This window comes from Mirounga leonina, unplaced genomic scaffold (genome assembly GCF_011800145.1).
Source record: "Mirounga leonina isolate KUSES-001 unplaced genomic scaffold, KU_Mleo_1.0 Mir_154, whole genome shotgun sequence".
NCBI lineage: Eukaryota > Metazoa > Chordata > Mammalia > Carnivora > Phocidae > Mirounga > Mirounga leonina.
In genome coordinates, this window is record NW_023270389.1 from 17,775,381 (window position 1) to 17,791,547 (window position 16,167).

Below are 16,167 nucleotides of genomic sequence, written 5' to 3' on the forward strand. Positions count from 1 at the left end.
TTTAGTTTCAATAAGTTGATTTTTTGTTTTAGTGTCCTTATAAATTTACAAAGTACTTGCCTATTAGAGGGTTTTTAAAAATATTTTTAATTGCATGATAGCCGTAAATATGGTTTAGCTTTATTTAATCTTTATAAGGATTAATCCTATTAATTTTCAGATAATTATTCATCCTTTTAAAAACTATCACTGAGGGGTGCCTGGGTGGCTCAGTTGGTTAAGCGACTGCCTTCGGCTCAGGTCATGATCCCAGGGTCCTGGGATCGAGTCCCACATCGGGCTCCCGGCTCAGCGGGGAGCCTGCTTCTCCCTCTGACCCTCTCCCCTCTCATGCTGTTTCTCTCCTGCTCACTCTCTAATAAATAAATAAATAATCTAAAAAAAAAAAACAAAAATCTATCACTGAGACTCTACTCTGTGAAAACCACCAGACTAGTTGGTCAAGATGAATTAAATGATATACTAAATCCTTGTTTTCAAGTAACTCACATGAATAAATAGAAATATATTAAAATTTAAATGATAATCTACTAATATGAAAATAATAATAAAAATAATTTAAAACATTTATATGAATAAAATGTCTTGGCACTTTGGTTTATTAAGAGCTTAGCTAAGGGAATATACTTTGAATTCATATAGTTCTGGCCCCCAGTCCTAGCTCTGTAACTTTGAGCAAAAAATTGTATTTTCTTCTCTGATCCTGCATATCTTCATCTGTAAAATGGGGATAATAATGCTTACCAATAGGTGCGTTGCTTATAAAAAGCTGAGTACACTACCTATCAGTTAAGAAGTACTTGCAGATTTTAGTTCTCATAATTATTTCTATTTTAACTATAAGTAATTAATTGCTAATAATAAAAACCAACTTGGCATTTCTTATTGTTCTGGCAATAGCTGTTTAATATAAAGACTAATGCTATAAAAAATGCAATGTTATATTATCTCCTTATTACTCAATTCAGCCATTTACTGTGTTAGAAATTTTAGGGTCTGCTTGGGAAAGATAAATTTGGTCCTGAGGCAGGAAATAAATTGACAGTGCATTGTGATTAAAGAACCTTGCAATATTTCAATTCTCTATATAAACCCTGATTATAATCTGACATTTTTAAGGCCTATTCATGCTGCACAAAATTTCACTGCATTAGTAAATCATATCATATTAATAAAAAGGAGAATTGTGCTCTAAATTCAAGTTTCAAGTTCACTAAAGGAAAAAAATATGTGGTGGTTTTAGTACCACCCCATAAAATTGTAGTTTTGTGTAATAAGAAGAGAACCTTATTTCAAATCTAATATTATTAAATATGAGGAAAAAACAGAAAGGCTGTAGTCAATGAGATGAGTCATTTTATTTATATACTATTTCTTCTAGTCTCTTGTTTATTACTTCTTTAGCAATGGCTTGTGTCCATTTAAGACCATGAGCTAGAAAGGCAAAATTATTTTTATATTACATTAGCAACATACTTTCATCTCTATGACTACTTCATTTTCCTCAAAAGTTCCCTCTAAATAAATATCAACATATTCTTTATTTATGAAAGAAATTTTTTTGAAAATCATGAAGATATTAATTAAAATTTTACTAAGTTCATGAAATCTGTCTTCATCCCCCCAAGGTCAGGGTATGTGTATGTGTGTTTGTGTGTGAGTTTTATCTTTGTCTTTTATATAATAGTGTTTTTTTCCTATGCCTTGGCTCTTATTTATCAAATCATATTAAGTAAGAAATACTACATAGTAGTTGCTTTTATGAGTAAGTCTGTTTCTAGGCTAAGTCTTTTCTTGGATGGGGATTCTGCGAAATGATATAGTCAGGACTTTGCTTTAGTTTGAATGACCTAATCAGACTATTTCCCTCGTGTAATCAAGAGAAAAAAAAAAATAAAGGGTATAAGTTGAGTTCTAACTTACACAAAATTTTTGTTCATTGACTTAGAAAAGAATTCTTGAAAACAAGGCTACTAATGTCCATGGATAATGGCTGTTCTTCTATATAAAGGACTGAAAATTCACCAAAGCAAAAATGAAATCTCCTAGTAAATAACACGATGGGTCAGACAGCAGAGTCCTTATCTGTAAAACAGAAACTAGAGCACAACAAAATGATAGTCAACATTATAAGAAAGAAATACTGTAAAACTAGCATTCAGGATTCAGTAAATATGCCTATTGCTAAAACAATAAGCCCAAAATGGAGTTGCTTATGCTAAGCCTTATGTCAACAATGTGAGACTTAATTAGTTTGACTCTTCCAGAAATAAGGAATTGCCTGATCAGCACTATTTAGGTAATCTGTCTGATAAAACCCTTTTATCCCCTAAAGAAAGGTAACCTTGCAATAACCAACCCACTTTTTTGCCTAATATAGCTTCCTTATTCCTGCTCCCTTCTGCCTGTAAAAGGTCTTTCATTTTGTACAGCTCCTGGGAGCTCCTTTCTGTCTGCTAGATTGGACACTGCTCAAGGCAAATTGACTTTTGCTCAAATAAACTTTTAAAAATATTCAATATGCCTCAGTTTATCTTGTAACACTATTAAGAATGGATTTCAAATAATTAAAAATTTCAGATCTAAAATTGAAGAAGCTTATATCAAGATTAACTAATGAAATTCTAAAATATGTAATTCAAAAACATAGTTTGATATAGGAAAAGAGATAATTTTAAAAATACAAATCTGGTAAACATATAAGTTAACATGTGGGTTGAGTGTATAAAATGGCAACAGTAATAAGGTTTACTACATGGAATTTTAAAATATGACATAAATTTAAAATATGGACAAAAATGACTATTAAGCCAAAGGGAGAAATGATTATAATCAGAACATTCTTACTCGTATTATTTGTGGTTTCCTTAGGAGGGTAGAATTATTAAATTTAAGTTTTATTGTGTTAAATATACATGTAAAAAATTCAAAACACTTAAATAAAAATAAAGCATTAATTTCTACAAAACAATGCCGAAAATTTTAAAAGATTAAAAATCAGTCCTAGGGAAGACAATGAAATATTAAAAAAAATAAATAAATAGAAGCCAAAAAGAGCATAAGAAATAGAAAGCATATTAACAGAAAACAAAGTAAATATAACACATTAAATATATTTAAAAGGTTTGCACTTACTATTTAAAAGATAGATGTATTTTAAGTAAATGTTATTAAAAGAAACATTTAAAATTTAATTCAGAGAAAGTCTATGGCTAAAAGGATGGGAGAGATTTACCAAGCAAATTCTGATCAAAAAACAGATAGATAGATAGCTGCATTAAATTCAGATAAATGTTCTTTAAAAAAAAAAAGGCAACAAAAATCTTAAAGATAAATAGAGTCATTATGTAATGATAAGTATTTCTTTTTGCTGAAATATTAAAGTTCTAAATTCCAATGCATTCAAAAACACAGCTTCACATACATCATGTTTTTGCATGATTTTGCAGAATTTAAATCCAACACCATTGTGGTATATTCCAATATATCCTCCTCAAGGTTTGATAAAACAGAAATAGTTGGTTAATATATATAACACTTTAGTATATAAAAATACACTGAATTTAGATGATATCTGTTTATGCATCTATCTACATCCAAAATTAGAGACTATAAACTCTTCATAATGTCCATATAGTGTGATGAATAATGAGAACTCCAAAGATCATAGAACAGATTCTCTAAAGTCAGAAATAGTTATCTTACAAGGTACCTTCTATGTTTACAAGGCAACATAGCATAATTATAATAATATAAAACATATTCATGAAATTTTATAAAACATACTGGTAAATATTAGTCAAAGGAAAAATTTGAAAAAAATAAAATTTAAAATAAATTATAATGAGAATAAAGAAAAGAAAAGCTTATAGTGTTCAGTCAAAATTGTACTTTAAGGGAAATTTAGAGTTTTTATATTTCTAATAGAGAAGATAACTATATAACAAGTAAATTCAACAAAAGAAGTTAAAGCACAATACAACAAAGAAAAATGGAGGTATTAATTTTAAAATGCAGGTATTGCTTCAGTAGAAAAGAAACTTAAAGTTGAGAGGATCCAAAAAAACACAAAACATGACCTATTCTAGGAACTAATTTAAAAAGGGTTCAAAAATTAGAGTTCAAAGAAAAATAAGTGAAGGCAAAGTTAACAATGTTAGAAATCAAAAAGAGATTGTACCTATGGAATTTACAGATAGTTTAAAGATAATAGTGCTGACAGGACCAGCCTTAAACAACGGATTTTAAACAATTATATCACATGAATAAATTTCTTTAAAACTACAACTTATCAAAACTAATTCAAGAAAAAAATTCAAAAAAGCCTATCCTATTAACTTATATCAGTACATAAAAATATCCCTAGAGAACTTCTGGTTTCAGTCCAACTTAGAAAGAGTTTAGAAATCATCACTCCCATCTCCACAAAACAAAAAAACAAACAAAGCTAAGCTCAAGAGTGGAGAAGAGTGTCCTAGTCAAGGCACCACCATGAGGAGGCCTTGGCAGAAGTGACTGGGAAGTACTAGTAGAGGATCCAATAAGGAAACCTTCAGAAGGAGGCACCCCGGCTGAGAAAAATACAGATATTTAATATGCATATGAACAGGGTTGGCCAGTGTAGGGGAAGGGTTGAAATCAAAGCTAGGGGGTGGGGAGTTGAGTAACTACAACTTCTTCTAGAAAACTATTCTCTCACTGGCTCTGAACAAGTTCGGTATGGGGAAGGCAGCTAGCTACCCCATGAGGCTTATCACAGAAACCTTTAATTGCTTATGGTCAATCTTGAAAAAGTACACATCAGATTTTAGCCTGGAGCCAGACTCATTAATCATTACTGCTCCCATGACCTTTAAGGATAATAAAGGAATACTATGAACAACTCTGTGCCTACAAATTTGATGACACAGATGAAATTAAAAACCAATTCCTTAAAACACACAAATTAGTGAAATCACATAATTAAGCCTTATTTCTATTTGAATTTGAAATTCACTTAATATTCATAAACTTCCCCCGAAAAACATCAGCTCCAGATAGTATTTCTACTGGTGAATTCTATAAAACATGTAACAAATAATACCTATTCTCCATAAGCTCTTCTAAAAATTTGAAACAGAACACTTCTTAATTAATTTTATGAGGTCAGAATTACCCAAGTGCCAAAATCAGGTAAAGACATTGAGAAAGAAGAAACCCTCAGACTAGTAATTCTCATGAACATGGGAACATAAATCCAAAACAAAATACTAGCACATTGAATCCAATAATGAATTATCCAAAATGACCTAGTGGAATTTATTAAAATATACAAGATTGAATCCACACTCAGAAATTAGCCAATGTAAGCCAGTACATCAACAACATATTAGAAATAGAGAGAACATTCTCAACTTTATCAAGAGCATCTACAAAAAACCTACAGCAAGGTGAAAAATATCATTTTCTTCCTAAAATCATGCATAAAGCAAAAGTATCTTCTCTCCCTATTCCCTTTCAATATTGTACTGCAAGGGTGCCTGGGTGGCTCAGTCATTAAGCAACTGCCTTTGGCTCAGTCATGGTCCCAGGGTCCTGGGATCGAGTCCCACATCGGGCTCCCTGCTCAGCAGGGAGCCTGCTTCTCCCTCTCCCACTACCCCCTGCTTGTGTTCCCTTTCTCACTGTGTCTCTCTCTGTCAAATAAATAAATAAAATCTTAAAAAAAAAATATTGTACTGCAAGTCCTAGCTAGTAAATTAAGATGGGTAGAGGAAATTGATGTCTACAGCCTGAGAAGGAAGAAATAAAACTATCTTTGGTCAGGTCATATATGACATAATTGCCTATTTAGAAAATTCCAAAGAATCATCAACAACAACAGCAAAAAACTCCTAGAACTGATAAGCAAGTATAGCAAGGTTACAGCATACAAGCTTAATATTCAGAAGTCAATTGGCTTCCTTTATGTGGACAATATACAACTGGAATTTGAAATCAAAAGATGTTTTAAGGGGTCCCTGGGTGGCTCAGTCAGTTAAGCATCTGCCTTCTGCTCAGGTCATAATCCTGGGGTCCTGGAATCAAGCCCCAAGTCGGGTTCCCTGCTCAGAGGGGAGTCTGCTTCTCCCTCTCCCTCTGTGTGCTCACTCACTCTCTCTCCCTCTCTCAAATGAATGAATAAATAAATAAAAATAAATAACTCTTTTTAAAAAGATATTTTAAAGTAGTAAGCAAAAAATGAAATACATAGGTATAAGTCTAACAAAATATGTACATAGTCCATATGCAGAGAACTATAAAGCTCTGATGAAAGGTATCAAAGAAGATCTAAATAAATGATGTGATATTTCATGTTCATGGATTGGAAGATTCAATATTGTTCAGATGTGAATTTTTCCTAACTTTTTCTATAGATTCAACCCCATTTCAATCAAAATATCAGCAAGCTATTTTGTAGATACTGACAAACTGATTCTAAAGTTTATATGGAAAGGCAATTGGTCTAGAATAGCCAACATGATCTCATAGAAAAAGAGCAATCAAAACTAAACAGTGTATTGTTAAGGCATACAAATTTGGATAGATAGGTAGACAGATAGTGTTAAATACAGAACAACAGGCCTAAAACAGAGTTGCTTATGCTAAGCCCCATATCAGCAAATTGAGATGTAACTTGATTAGTTTGGCTCTCCCCAAAATGGAATCCTAAACTATCCAATCAGGAATCACCTGATTAGCATTAAGTGGTCTGCCTAATAAATCCCTACCATGCCTCTAGGGAAAGTAACCTTGCAATGACCAATCCACTTTTTGGCCTAGTACAACTTCCTTGTTCCCACTTCCTTCTGTCAACAAGTCTTTCATTTTGTACGACTCTTGGGAGCTTTTCTCTAACTGCTATGTTGGATGCTGCCTGATTCATGAATCGCTGGATAAAGCCAATAGGTTCTTTAAATTTTACTCAGTGAAATCTTGCTTTAAAAAAAAAAAAATAGATAAAAATCTTGAATTGAACAGTGTATTGTTAATTTTATTATCATTTAAATTACTTTTTAAAAAATCCACATATATTGAGTAAGGGACAGGCGTGGCTAAGTAGGGAGAGATAGATAGGGGGTGATGTGATTAGACTCACAGAAATCCCAAAAATATGGAGGTGTGGGGAAACCAGAGATAAGGGAATAAACCTCAACTGGACCACCCTGCCCTAGGCATGTGGGGTGGGTGTCTTTTTTTATGATAATCACCTGTGACCAACAAGGAATAACCAGATCCTAAAAAGGAAGTAAGCCATTGAAGATGTTATCACTAGTCCTTGCTCAGTGGTGATTATCAGTAGAAATGTTAAAAGGATTTAAGTTCCCTAGTTAGCTTTCTATAAAAGACCAACTCTAAAGGCCCTCATTGCCAATCCTGTCGGGACCCCTCTCACTCTTGAGAGATTTTTCTGTATCTTAATAAACTTCAAATCTTTACTCACTCTCCTTTGTCCACAAGATCAATTCTTCTACTCCTTGAGTCAAGAACCAAGCTCTCCCACTTCAAAATGACCTAGAAAAAACATAGTTAAATATTCATCTAATATCTGTGTTATAAAAGGCATTCTAAAAATAACTATAGGGACACCTGGGTGGCTCAGTAGGTTAAGCATCTGCCTTCGGCTCAGGTCATGATTTCAGGTCCTGGGATCGAGCCCCGCATCAGGCTCCCTGCTCCGCGGGAAGCCTGCTTCTCCCTCTGCCTCTCTCTCTCTCTGTCTCTCATGAATAATTAAATAAAATCTTAAAAAATAATAATAAAAAAAACTATAAAAATGAAAATAGAAATGGCAAATAAACTTTCTGAATGGCAAAAACTAAGTTGTGCACCAAAATTATAAACTGTGAAAATATTTGCACCATATAGACACAGAATTAATACCCTTAAATATAAATTATAATATAGAACATATATTTGTGGAAAAGCAAAATGGTATGAATAAAAATATTTGACAACTCTCATGAAAATTTTATGGAATAAATTTATAAACAGATCAGATATATAAAAATTATATACAGTCCTTGCATCAAATAACTATAGGGCTATATGACAATTAATAATTGTATTATTTTAATTAAATTGAAATTGAAATTTCTAATTATAATACCTACAACTATATAAATAGTAGGAAATGGGTATTAATATACCCATTAGCAGCAGTTAGATATATAAAGATACATAACATTTCTCTAAAGTCTAAAAATTCTAAAAACTCTGACATAGTAGTTCCCTTTCTATAGAGTTTCCTAAATTTTATACATTTTACCAGAAAGTTATATTAATATATAGATTTTAGTTTCTGGCTGGTTGTTCCACATGTTTCTAATATTACTTAGAAATTGAAACCAACCCAAATGCCTGAATATGAGTTATTGAAGTATATTAGAACTCTTCCATATATTAGAATAAAAAATACATCAAATAAATATAGTTTTAAATATATACATATTTAAACAACATACATATTATGTGAAGATTATTGACAAAAATAGGTTATAATACAGAGTGCTTTAAATATATTTAAATTTAAAAACTAGAACAAAGACAAGAATGCATCTTATCTAGAGAACAGTAAGATGAGATTTCAGATGATTTAAAAATATTCTAGTTTATAGTTTTCTGTTCCTCCAGGCATCCATGGTTGATATATTACTGTTTTATATTTGTCAAATAGTATCTTTTTTTTGTTGTTACCTTGAACTAGCCACAATTTCTCCTCTATGACTCATGCACATACACAGTCAACATGAATGATTCAATCACATATGGTAGCATTCCAGGGTACTGGGCCTCCTAAATGAGATGCATTGTACAAGGAAAGCAGTGAAAATTTCTGGAGACCTCAAAGTTTGGAGAAGAGTACTGATGTCAAGAGAGGAAGGTCATGATCAAGGGGTCTGAGAAGAAGTCTGAGTTTGGGAATGGAGGACATGTTGTAGATCTGATAACCAGAGGCAGGAGGGCCGAAGACATCACCCTAGTACAACCAACACCATGCAGTCTAACTACATAACAGTACTGTTAAAAAGGGCGAAGAATGGGCGCCTGGGTGGCTCAGTCATTAAGCGTCTGCCTTCGGCTCAGGTCATGATCCCAGGGTCCTGGGATCGAGTCCCACATCAGGCTCCCTCCTCGAGGGGAACCCTGCTTCTCCCTCTCCCACTCCCTGCTGCTTGTGTTCCTGCTCTCGCTGCCTCTCTCTGTCAAATATATAAATAAAAGCTTTAAAAAAAAAAAAAGGGCGAAGAAAGGTACAAAGGCCTTTCCCATGTTAACATGATACATATGACCTTTGGGAAATCATGTATCACTCTCAAATCAAAGGAAATAGAAAGGGAAAAGTAGGTATCTTGAATATATTGAATTGACCAAGAATAATAGCCAGTATGATAGAACTATCTAAATCTGACCATTTAAATTTTCAAAATAGAAAGTTGAATCTAATGTGCTAAGATCATTTAAAACGAAGCAAAACACTCATATATTTATTCACCTAGGTGTTTTATTCTTTATTCTTTCCACACTCTCCTTTGCTTCTCAAATGCATATCTGTTCATGTTTACTTTTTGGTTTCTGTGCATCTAAAGTGTTCTCTTTGAATTAGGATTTGCCCTTTTTTATGTTAGGAACTATACTGTTATTTGAGGAAAAGTTCTTAGCTTATGCAATTCTTCCATACCCATCATAGTTATGTTTATTCCTGTATGAAGGTGAAAAGGACTACTTATTTCTAATACAATTGGAAAAATCATGGATGACAGCTTTATTTGTTTTCCAAAGTTGTCTCTGCCTTGTTCAGGGTGCATGGCTGCTCTCTATTCTGGGTATTTTGGTATTTATTTAACAAGAGTTATGTTGTTTTACCTTTTTAAAATGTGATAAAGAGAGAAATATTTCATTTTTAAAATTTATTTTTTAAAGATTTTATTTATTTATTTGACAGAGAGAGAACTCACAAGCTGGGGGGAGCAGCAGAGGGAGAAGAAGAAGCAAACTCCCCATGGAGCAGGGAGCCCAAAGCAGGGCTTATCCCAGGAGCCTGGGATCATGATCTCAGCCAAAGGCAGACAGGCAGACACTTAACTGCCTGAGCCACCCAGGCACCCCAAAGAGAGAAATATTTTAAAAATAATTTTGGTGAGAAAAGTAATTTCTTGGTTGAAATCCTCACCAAGAAAAAGATTTTCCTTTGCATAGATAGACAGAAGATTGCAATGTCACTTCCTTAAAAAGATACCACTACTTTTTAGAAGCTTAAAAAGTCATATTCAATTATAGACTACAAAGAATTAGTAATTCATTTATTCTTTATTCACAACTATGTTGATTGCTGTCTCTATAATTATCTAATCAATACTTTATGTGAATTAAAGCATAATTTTATGTGCATTTAGAGATGGATATGTTGCAAGATATTGGATATTATAATTTTGTTAACCAAATAATATTGGCTCTTAACAACAAGGATTGATAAAGGAATATAAAGGGGCGCCTGGGTGGCTCAGTTGTTAAGCGTCTGCCTTTGGCTCAGGTCATGATTTCAGGTCCTGGGATCAAGCCCCGCATCGGGCTCCCTGCTCCACGGGAAGCCTGCTTCTCCCTCTCCCACTCCCCCTGCTTGTGTTCCCTCTCTCACTGTGTCTCTCTCTCTGTCAAATAAATAAATAAAATCTTTAAAAAAAATAAAAAAATAAAGGAATATAAATTATGAGAGCATTTATTCTAATGTAGCAGGATTTCATGATTGAGCCCAAGTTGAAATTGGATGTATATCCTTGGTCACCATTTTCTATATCTTCAACACCATTTTGCTTCATCTTATTTGCATGTAGTCTGAGAGAACTCGGAGAAATGACTAAAATTGTATCAGTGCAGTAAACCAAGAAGCAATTAGTACAAGGTGAAAAGGACTAGTTTCACTTAAAAAGCAATTACCCTAGAAGAATATGGCATGATGACCTGGTCTCAGCCACAACATTTGGGGACAAGAGGGTTGTTGTGCTTTAAAATACATCATGGCTATTGTTGCTTAAACCAGTTCCAGACTAGTTATCTTCATATGTTGTGTCTCAGTTTAAGTTAGGAATGGGAAGTGTGTTGGGGAGGGTATATGTTGTGGTGAGTACTATGTACTGTGTAAGACTGATGAATCACAGACCTGTACCCCTGAAACAAATAATACATTATATGTTAAAAAAAAAAAAAAAAAAAGAATGGGAAGTATGGCTATCAGTGAGGGAAAGAGAGCCATGTGCAAGGATATCTAAAATGCCTCTGACTCCCTGTTATGTGTCATTGCCAATGTTCACAAAGGAAGGAGGATCCATTTCTCTTCCTGTCTGATGTATGGGGTGTACAGCAGAAACCCTGAGTGGAACAATAGTGTCAGTGATGTTAATAATGTGCCAACAGACACAGAGAAGCCCTAAGATTTGCCAGTCCATGTGCTATGTTAGGAACAGCAATGCCACAGACCATTTTGGTGGAAGAATATGGGTTTTCTTAGTGAATGGGGTAAAGACTTATCAGAATACAAAAGCCCAGTCCAGCTGAGTAGCTAGAAGCTTCATGGTAATAATACACCCAGGACCAGGCGAGAAGAGATAAGAGAGGAGAGATGAGAGAGAAAGAGACAGAGAGACAGAGAGGGAGACAGATGGAGAGATAGACAGAGACAGAGATATTCTTATTTGTGCAAAAGGCAGGAGAGATTGTTTTATTAGTGCTATCTAATACCCTTGAGAAACTCCACATGGCAGGGGAATAGCAAATTTAAAAATTGTTGGGTTAAGGAATAGCAATTCTGCATAAAGGATCTATAAAGAAAAGACTATCAGGCATACATATTGATTTTTTCTGTGTCATCTATGGTATAGTGAAGTTGGCACTTGTTTAAACACAAGTATTAAGTAGTGAGTAAAATAATGTTATAAACAGTGTGCAAAGTGTGACCAGCAGTTCCTATGAAGCAAGAACAAGAATGTCTCAAGATAGGTAGCAAAGCAAAAAACAAGTGTATTAAATCAGTGAAGATTAAAGAGATTTTAGGAGGAAGCAATCTGTAGAGAGGCAGGGAGGGAGGGATCAGGGTTACTTTCCTGGAGTGCAGAGGTGACAATTAGACCTGACAAAGAGACACTAACTTAAAATTGAGATTGACCCATGGAAACAGTTTGTTTAGCAATAATCTTGATTTATTGAGATTTACCAATGTATATATTCACTCCTGTACAATGTACATATTCGTTCATATTTACGAAGTTACATATTTAATTTATTATCATATAATGCCTTACTAAAACTTATGGAGGAGATTTGCCCTGAGAAAATCATGTACTAAAGAGTAGCCATACATTGTATTGGGGAATTTTAATGCTACTAGTCACATCAATTTTCATAATTTGAGAAAAAGTCATTTTGAGAAAAGAATAAATGACACAATCCTCTGCTTATAGTAAAGACTTTATAATTTAAGTTAAACTGATTTAACTTAATTTTTAGAAAATCAAAATTCCATTACCTAAAATTGAATCACATTGTTTGTCTAAATGCCTTAATCACTACTCAATAGGTGGAAATGAGAAGAAATGATACTCTCTTTTAATAAGTATTTATAAAATAAAAGTATTTAGAAGTTATTAATCTAAACTAAGTTGGATAAAAACACAATTAAAGAAAATTGTATGTAGTATGTACCTTAAAAGTGCTTACATTTCAAGGTAAAATATTTGAATTATGTAGCAGGGCTTTAAAATAATAGCTGATCATTATTAATTTCCTCTGGTATTTATTGTCACAATATTAATCATGATGAACTCATTTGGTATTAATGTGCATGTCATACCTAGTTCTTTGGGATTTCAACAGTGATTTCAGCAGTGATTAATTGCACAATTATTTTAAAGGGTTACCAATTTTCTTAATACCTCCTACCTGACAGGAGAGTTAGAGCTGCATTTTTGCAGGTATAGAGTATAACAGGTATATTTTTCTTCTATCCATGCAGCCAAAATTAATACCTGTGTTTAAATCTCATGTGGCTACTTGAGCTCATTTCTTGCTATTTTCATTCATAATCTCAATATGCCAACCTGATTAAAATACCATCTTTTAAAGATTAATCATCTAATACAGGTGACTATATTTTAAATATGAATGGGAGTTGGGACGTGAGGAAATAGATCATTAAAAAAAAAAAAGGCAACCAAAAATAAAATTAGGTTCTCAACTAAAAAGTGAGAGCAAGCTGGGAAACTATAAGAATGGTGGCTGAACAAAAAAACAGAAGGAAAAAATGTTACCAGTTGGAAACAAATCCTCTCAGAATTCACAAAGCCTTAATAAGGTCTTTTGACTCTCAGAGGGCATGAGATGGTTGCCATGAGACAATCATCTCTAGATTACTAGGACATAAGAGAATATGAATGAGAGGCTTATTTATGGAACTTCAGACCACAGAAATGTAAAATATTTAAATTATATGGAAAACTTAAGTAGATCCACATTATTACTTTAAAGTAACATAAACTTATTTTCTTACATATTATGTTGTTATGCTTTTTCTGTTTATTTTTTCTCTAAAAAATGTAAAACTGTTTCAGCAAGTTCTAATTCCAAAGGAAAATAAGTGAAAATAGGGTGTATGTAAATCACTCCATATCTCTTCCTTATGCTTTTATCTTTCTTTTCCCACTGACCGTAACCCAAGCAATTACACACATGAAGAAACAACCTATTACACACATGAGGACACTGTTTCTCCATATTTAAGTATCATTCCTCAACTCTTGGTTATCTAACTTCCAAACTAAGCTTTACAATACATTCTAATTCTTCAAGGATAATAGCTCCTGTATTTATAAGTTATGAATTATTATTTCCTTTACATTCTAATAAATGAAATTTTAATCTACCATCATATAAGTTAGGCAATGTTAGATGATTTGGGGGTCAATGGATAACCACTATTATATTAGTAGATCATTTCAGCAGAACATATGGGGCAGTATACAAATACCTTTTTTTGGTTAATATTTCCATGTTTTATTTATTTTTTAAAACTAACTTTCAAAAATGTAATTAAATTTTCAGCATTTAAAATAAATATTCTGTAAATTAATTACATTTAAAATTAAAGATGTGAGAGTCAGTGTAGTAGAAAAAGCATGGGAGAGAGAAAGAGAGAGACTTGGCAAAATTATGGCAGAATAATATAGGATGGACCCTCTTCCCTTCTAATCACATAAAAATAGAAAAAAGAAACATAAATAGCAGCCACCACATCAAAACACATTATCTTAGAAAACATATTAGCTTTAAAGAAAAAATAAATTACTAAACACTGGAAATATTGAGAAATCTCTATGAAGTGAGTGTCAGTTATTAGAATAATTAGCAACTCTAGCTAAAGTAGTAGAAAATCTGAAAGATATGAACAATTATTTCTTAAATAATTAAATAAAGTAAGAATACACTAAAAAATAACAGTAAATAACAGGATAATAGGGAAACAGTTTAGCAAAATTTGCCAAAGAATTATTAGAGCTATGAAACCAATGATAGGTGATGAAATTAAAAAATAATATGATATGAATCTGAAGATAGAATAAATGAAATAGAAGACAAAGTCATATAACTTGCTCCATAATGAGCACATAAAAACAGGAAAATAATATTAAAGTAAAAATAAGGGCGCCTGGGTGACTCAGTTGGTTAGGCAACCAACTCTTGATTTCAGCTCAGGTCGTGATCTCAGGGTGGTGAGATCAAGCCCCGCATCAGGCTCCATGCTGGGTGTGGAACCTGCTTAAGAATCTCTCTCTCCCTCTGCAGCCCCCTCTTAAAAAAATAATAAAGGAAAAAAATAGAATTAAAAAGTTTCAATAAGAATCCAATTTATCAATAATAAAGCGTTACTGAAAGAAACACTAAAGGAGAAATTTTAATAGGCGAATATTAGTTTCAGAAGGAAAGTCTAGAAACCAAGATCTAATGATTAGCAAATATCAGCAAATAGGTTGGTATATCACAAAGTATATTGGGTTTTAAATAGTTTAAAACAAATTGGACCTAAAATCCTAAATAAAAACAAAAAGACAGACTCAAAGAAATTTTTGGTTTTACCACATATGAGAGAAATATATTTATTAACTTCAGACTTTGCTAAAGCATTTATGCATGCCAAAATTTTAAGAGCACTTCCTACATGAACAAAGAAAATATGTAAACTAGAATAAAAATGAAGGAAATAGAATTCAAAAAAGGGAGCAAATAGAAATCACAGTAAATAAAACTAAAAGTTATGAAATAGCAATGTAATATTTTAGTAATCATAATAGTTATAAGTAGCCAACACCAATTATTGGTAGATTCCCAGATTGGTTAAAAAACTAGTATCTGGCTGCATCTGTTTATGAGCCCCAAAAAGTAAAAAAAAATAGGAGAATTATACCTTTTTACAAAATGGAGTAACAGTAACCAAGTTTACTTCATATCTTAAAAACTAGAAAATTGGGAAAATTGTATGAAAATAGTTATTACAGATATTGTAAAGAGGACTGTGTAGAACTCTAATCTATGAGATAAGGAAAATGAGAAAGGCAAGTGTAATAATACTACTAATTTACTCCCTGAAAATAGTTTCCAGGCCGTGGAACAGGGAATGGCAATTCAAACAGTCCAAAGCAGCACAGACCAGCCGTGGAGTTGGAAAGCCCATGATGAGGAAAGACAAGGAAGCTGGAATAACAGGAAAGTACTACAGAGGAGGAACTTGCAATAAAGGGAAAACAATTTAATATTCCAATAACAATGAATACTACTTCCGGTTAAAGTTAGGAGTTATAAGAGTATTCCTTGATTAACCTTATCAAAGAATGTTTTTATACCAAGAGCATTCCTGGATTTACAAAACTCATAAGTAAGTTGTTTCTATGTACTCAGTTTCAGTGTTAGTTTTGTCTGAATACACACACATACACATGTATTTTAAAAAGAGATGTAATTTCAAAGTACACATATGTGTAGATATTGAATTAAATAAATGACCTCTGGATTTTTTATGCAATACCAATTATTTTCACAGGTTCATCCATATGTCTCTTGCAGGTGAATCTCTCTACTAAGCCCCTCTCTATACCCTAATCT